Source organism: Tasmannia lanceolata, unplaced genomic scaffold, assembly GCF_043159265.1.
Source record: "Tasmannia lanceolata isolate RefF3 unplaced genomic scaffold, GAP_Taslan_0.1 ptg000037l, whole genome shotgun sequence".
In the NCBI taxonomy this organism is placed as follows: domain Eukaryota; kingdom Viridiplantae; phylum Streptophyta; class Magnoliopsida; order Canellales; family Winteraceae; genus Tasmannia; species Tasmannia lanceolata.
Window position 1 is genome coordinate 41,536,746 of NW_027518714.1, and position 7,190 is coordinate 41,543,935.

Below are 7,190 nucleotides of genomic sequence, written 5' to 3' on the forward strand. Positions count from 1 at the left end.
TCTTTGTACTCTTTCTCTCTTTATGTAAATACCAAGTGACGGGGAGCTATCTCCAACTCATTATGTTCATCTTAATCTCTTCTCTCAACAGACGCGAACGAAGCGGAGGCGGGGGCCCTTATTTTCGCGCTCAGATGGTACAAAAAGCACAATCGTGGCCCCCTTATTGTCGAAGGGGACTCCTCCAACGTTATCGCTTGGGCATTGAACCATTGTTCCGGTCCTTGGCGACTATCCCAAACACTGGATGAGATTCGTGATCTCAGCCGTACTATTTCTCCTCAAGTTACATATAGGCAGCGATCGGCAAACTATATGGTGGACGGGGTCTGGCAAGAGAGGGGACACATTAGACAGACACACAGGTGGTATTCAATGAATCGATGATATTTGTTGATCATAGGGCCATTGGGGGGGGGGGGGGGAGTCACTGGTCTGTACTTTAGTTTTTTTGGGGAAATCATGTCCCCTTTCAATTTTAAGACCTTTGATTTATTAATGGAAACATTAACTTTCAAAAAAATAAAATTTCAGCTTACACATAATTTTCACAAGACTGAGTATATGGAGTGCAACTTTAGTAATGTAAGGAGGCGAGGCGAGGACGTAGTAAATATTACTGGATTGAAGGTACCTAAGAGGGATATTTTATGCTATCTTGGTTCAATCCTACATAAGGAAGGAGAGATTGAAGAGGATGTTAACCACAGAATAAGAGGTTGAAGTGGAAGCATGCTTCCCGAGTTCTGTGCGACCATAAAAATACCTACCAAGTTGAAGGAAAAGTTTTATAAGACAGCTGTGAGGCCAGCCATGCTATACGGTTCAGAATGTTGGGCCACCAAGAAGTAGCATGTGCATAAGATGAGTGTAACGGAGGTGCGGATGCTTGGATGGATGTGTGGCTACACAAGGTTAGATCGAATTAAAAATGAAGACATCCGTAAAAAGGTGGGGGTGGCACCAATTAAGGAGAAGATGAGAGAGCACTGCTTCAAATGGTTTGGGCATATCCAACGTAGGCCTTTGGATGCTTCAGTGAGAAGAAGTGACTCGTGCCAAGTTGGAGTATAAAGAGGTAAGGGCAGACCGAAAACGGCTTGCGTAGAAACAGTGAGGAAAGACTTGAGGGCTATGAACATCACAGAGAACATGACCTTGAATAGGAGAGAATAGAAGAAAATGATCCATGTAGACGAACCCACCGAGTGTCAGGATTAAACCTAGTCAATTTGAGCCAGGTAGATCCTTTCACCTTCTTCATCAAAATTTTCTAAAGGATTCATTAGCCGACCCCAACTAGTTTGGGACAAAGGCTTAGTTGAGTTGAGTTGAGGGTTGCATGTCCAAATTGACTGAAGGGAGAAACAATTACCTTCTTAAAAATTTTACTGTTCTATTTTATGTGGCGAAAGAAATACTTTACCCATTTCCAATTCAAAAAACAATAAAAACTAAACCATGACATAGGGCTTGTTTGTATTAAAAAAAAAATTCTGGTAGAAAATTTCTTCTTGGGGATTTTTTTTTCTTTGCGTGATTTTCCAAACAATTCCAAAAAAATAAAAAAAATAAAAATAAAATTCTACTATTAGGATTTACCAATCCTGAAAAGGAAAATATTTTTCAAGAAAAACATTTTTTTGCATTTGGTTTATAAATTAAGGACAATATTTTTTGGAATTTATGTTTTTGTATCGAACCATAATGAAAGTTCAATTACCAATAAAACTAAAGGGTTCCCAGCATTGGTTTGCTATCTATTGCCTATCCGATATCATACAGGAAATGTTCAAAGTACCCATATTGTTGAAAACCAAATTGTTGGAAACATCGAAGGGGCCAATATAGAAATCATGTCTACATATCAACTAAACTATAAAAGAAATCGCGCCCACACATCAAAGCTAAATTACATGTCCATAACTCGGCCACTAGATATTAAAATGCCATCATATAAAAGTAATGACATCTACACATCAAAACTGAAATTCTACTTCTTGAAAAGTAAACTACCACATGTCCAAAAGTAAAAATAAAATGCCAAGTATAAGGGAGGAGGGAGGGAGAATCCTTGCCTCTCAAGCATTAAGTAAATGCTAAGGCCATCTTTTCTTCATCACCGGGGAGGTTCAAGAACCACATTGTTGTATTCCCATCTGCAATCATGACCTGTCGAGCTCGATCTTGAAATGAAATATCAACATTTGAAATCTTTATAGCCTCATCAAGTACCCTTTTCACTAAACGCTTGTTAATAGTGCTTAGTTCTCTAATAGCATTGCTCAAATCAGTCATTGTTTCAGCAATGTATTAGCTAGTAGTCTTTCTTTTCTTTTTAGTTAGTGTGGATGGGCCTAATGTTGGAGATCAAGATCTACTCTGCCTAGACAAACTATTACCCATGAATGAATCCTCCATACCACCCTCAACTCCTAGCCCATCATCATCCTTAAGTGTTATTTCACTGTTGGTGTTAAGGTCCTTCAAGTTTTAGACTCATTCGTTAGTATTTACCTCGATGCCAGTTTTGGATCTTCTACCTTCAGCTAAGTCATCGCCAGTAATAATAATAATCAATGCATCGAAATTTGGCACATATTGTTCTTCCTATAAATTTTGCCTCAAAATGAGCCTGCAAAATATATGAAATTATATTAAATTCAATTCCATTATTTTAAACAAATTATAATTAGCACATGTATGACTTTTAAAGTAGGAGTTGTACCTAAAGATAGACATCTCATACATGTTTGTCGACCGCTAGCATTTCTGCACACCATCCCAGCCAAACCCAATAAGTCGCAAATGCTTGACGACGCCATAGTGTTTTCTCAATGTCTTCATTCGATTTTTGCAGTGGTTGACCATGATATCATTTCTATTGCATGAGTTGTTCAAATCTTGAAAGACTGAATTCCACACCTTGGGTCTAAAAGAAATGTTTGAAAGACTGAATTCCACACCTTGGGTCTAAAAGAACCGGTTATTCCCCCCCTTTTACCTAGCTTCACTTGACGGACTAGTGCGTCACACAGATTGTTGTCCATGTTAGGCAACCATGAGATTTTTTTTTTGAAAGTTAGAAGCTTCACCAACCATTTCTGATATATAAAATAATGAATATCAACCATAAATAAAAAAATAAAACTAATGTAATCAACCAATATCAAATAAACTACATACACTTATTTAAATCAACAACCAAAGTTGCACAATGGGACTAGAAATGAGTTATAATTTATAAAGCTATGAGCTGCAAAGTTAACAACATGCTACTAAAAGAAATGAGTTTGCCCAACATACAACTCATGCAATTATTGTGGATTGAAATTGGCAAGAGGGGCATTTTTCAAATCTTTTATGTCAACTTTTCATAAGCACACACAATGAATGGTTAAGACATTGCTGAAACCAAATTGAAGTAACAGTAAACAGTCCAAGGATCGGACCATGCCCTTCGTGAGACATTTTTTCTCGAGATTATTGAGGATAGTTGGTTAAAGATATAGCAATTTCAAATATTTTTAGCAGTCAAATAGCACTATGTAGACGATATCATCATTACAAGGAGTGATAAGGTGTTCCTACAAAAAGAGTTTGCTACAAAGGACTTTGGACGCCTAGGTTGCATACTCTAGTACTAGTTTATCTCTCTCACAGAGAAAATATGTACAGGATTTGTTGGAGGAGACTGGTTCCACAGGGATGAAACCAGCGGTTGTGCCTATGAACCCCAATACTAAACTTATGGCAGGAGACTTGATGGATGATCCTGGTAGAAATCGCCGACTAGTTGGGAAGCTTATCTACCTTACTGTTACTCATCCAGACATTTCGTATGCAGTTGGGGTGGTTAGTCAGTTTATGAGTGCACCACGCACTTCTCACTGGGCAGCGGTAATTCAAGGGGCACCAGGGAAAGGTCTCCTATTCAAGAAACATGGACATACCCATGTGGAAGGCTTTTTTGATCCAGATTGGGCAGGTTCTCCAGCAGACAGGAGATCCACCACAGGATATTGTACATTTGATGGGGAGAACCTTGTATCATGGTGAAGTTAAAAGCAGGATATAGATTCCAAGTCTAGTGCAGAAGCAGAGTATTGAGCTATGTCACGCGAGTGGAGAGCTTCTCTGGCTACGATCTCTCCTATCTGAGATTGGTTTTTCATCGTCATTTCCAGCACAGCTTTATTGTGATAATAAAGTTGCCATTTACATTACTATTAATCCTGTATTTCATAAGAGGACTGAGCATATTGAGGTATACTGTCATTTCATTTGCCAGAGGATACAGAGGGGCGAAGTTCAGGTTGCCCTCACTCGATCTGTGGATCAGCTAGCAAATGTGTCTACCAAGCCCTTAAGCAAAGCTAAACTCAATGACATTTGTAAGAAGCTAGGAATGTATAATAATATCTATATTCCAGCTTGAGGGGGAGTGTTAGACATATGTAATAAGCCTAAGGGCAGTTTAGTTAGTGTATATAATTCTAATATATAAATATGATAGAGAGGAAGAGCTAGTCTAACTCTTCTCATTCTCTCATTTCCACTCTAACAAATATGTTTCAAAGAGTTATAGCACAGACTCTACACTGAATGACTTTTGTGATTGCAAACATTGCTTCAAAATTGGACATAGCATTAATGTATTGAAATCAATGTCCACTAAAGAGGGAAAAGAGTGTTGCTTTGGATATGGGAGAGAGCATTCAGACGAGATCTGAATGAAATGTTATAGAGAATGGTAAACTTCTTCTTCGATCTATAGAAAAGATGATTCCAATCATGATATAAGATGGATTCTGATTGTAGTGGCCAGCAATCAATGATAGATATGGAGAACAATGTATTCAAATACAAGAATATTTCACGACTGATAACTGTAAGAAGATTCAAAAAATACAATGAACATGAAAAGAGGAAACACCAATAAGTCCGACAAACAGAGACTGAATTGGAGAATAGAAAAAAAAAGGTGAGAATTGAATTGGTGAGAATTGCTAAGAATTACCATTGCTCAGATGCGATGCGATGTTCTGCTAGACACACCAAGAAATTCCCAGTACTTGTTTAGCATGTGGTCTTCAGGTTGCACCTGTCTCCACTTACCTGTACAAAATATGGCATATGTATTTGCTGCATGCCTAGACAAAACAAGAAAAGGAAAAGGATGAGAGCAAATGGAAATTGATGAATGAATTCAGTCGTTACACATGCCTGCATAGCTGAGCTTCAAGACAAAAAGAACAGAACATACTTGCCAACATCATGCAGTTGGGTCACGTGCCCAGTCTTCCACCAAATATTCCTTTGAAAAGTGATGAATCATAATTGCTAGTTTCCTTTGCAATCCGAGATGTTGTATCACCTTCTATATCTCCTCTGTAAGACTATAACAACCTCTGTTGCTGTCTTTGCATCGGGGCAGAGTTTGAAGAGATCTTATTCCAGCCTGCACGAGATGCACTAATTAGCAATTGACACGGAAGGGGCATGACACAATATACAAGAAAAACCAAAATCACAATGTCTCTTCCTACCAGATGTGCACAGTTACAATAGTCATGCCATTACATAACAGAAACATGGTGGACCAATCTGGTATAGCCACAAGGCACAAAATTGGTATTAAGCTCATTGATGATGTGGGCACTAGCTCAGAAATTGACAGGATAGCAGATAATTTAGATGTGCATATTGTTACGACTTCAAAAAGCCAAGTGAGAGTTTATGAAGAACATGCTAATGAATCATCTGGTGGCTGCAAAAACTGTTGTAGATGTTGTTTCAGGAAATATTGTGCTCGAGAACTGTTCAAATCTTATGAAGAGTGAGTTGCCACATGTTTATGACTTTATCAAAATCGGGACAAAATGATCAAATTCATCAAGTTCAGAGCCAATTTGCCAGAGGTTGCTGTTATGGATTACAGATTTAGAATATAGAAGGATCAAAACAGCGCTCGACGGTGATTGTCTGTTAAAGCGAAGTGAGGCAAAAAAGTAAAAGGAAAAAGTGCTGCATCAACTAGACTTCAACGAGCTCAAATTTATCATTTTGCTGTGTTGCTTGCCACCCTTGTTTACATTTGTCTTGGTTGTGTACATATCATGGTAACTCAAATTCAGTTTGAGATTCCTATGATGTTTGTCTTTCTCAAAACTAACAAATGCCTACCGTTTGGTAGTAATTGGAGGGCTGAGAAAGTATACACCACATTTGAATCTAAGTTGGGAATCGTCATCCCTGTGGTTAATAGCTCCAAAACAGGCACTAGAATAATTAGAATGTTGTGTTGAAACAAGAACGGGCTTCTTGTGCTACACAATACCATTGACCAAGAGCTTCAACATTTGAGGAACAGTTTACCAGATCAAGTGGTTGTTGAGCACGTTGAAGAGAGACTATCAGCTCTGGAATTTGCATAGCTTGCAATGACGATGTTGCTCTTACACATACTGATTTGGAGATGGAAATTGAGGAGCTGACTGCAGAGGCACTCGAAGTATAGTTTTTCCGACAAACAATTGCTGGGAATATTCTCATGCGTAGTTACTGTGCCTTCTCCAACAGAGGTGGACCGGTATGCCCGCATACGTCCATCAAGGACCTTGACGAACTGTTAACGGAAGCAGATTTTTTTCCATGTTGTATATTCAACATGCCAAATGTTGTTTCTGTTTGATTGCACAAACGCGCCACAAACGCTCGGCATTCATTGGAATTTTAAATGTCAATGAATGAAGATTTCTTATTTGGTTGCCAATATTGCATTGAAATTCCACTTGACTCCCAAACATGTTTCAGACATCATTATTGTTTTTTTTCCCCATATGGCGCCCATGTGGGACTAATGTCCCTCGTACTCGTATTCAAACCTAATTCTACCAAAATGGTAAAATTTTGGTAGAAGAATAGTGGAAAAGGTCTTGACTTTTCTCTCTCTCTCTCTCTCTCTCTCTCTCTCTCTCTCTCTCTCTCTATATATATATATATATATATATATATATATATATATATATTGGTAATGACACCCCTACTTTTTCATGTACTCTCCAAGAGGACCGCCGCGCAACCAAACACTACTTACTACTATTCCACTATTTTTCTAGACAAATCAAATGCTCGTCTCCTCTTTGTTGACTTCTTATTCTACTACTCTCCGAGCCACCCCCGCGCAA

General features: G+C 38.5%; 1 pseudogene; it reads left to right on the forward strand.

Moving 5' to 3' along the window:
• The first annotated feature begins 978 nt into the window (after window positions 1-978).
• Window positions 979-6,694, forward strand: LOC143861444 (eukaryotic translation initiation factor 6 pseudogene; annotated as a pseudogene).
• The last annotated feature ends 496 nt before the right edge of the window (window positions 6,695-7,190 follow it).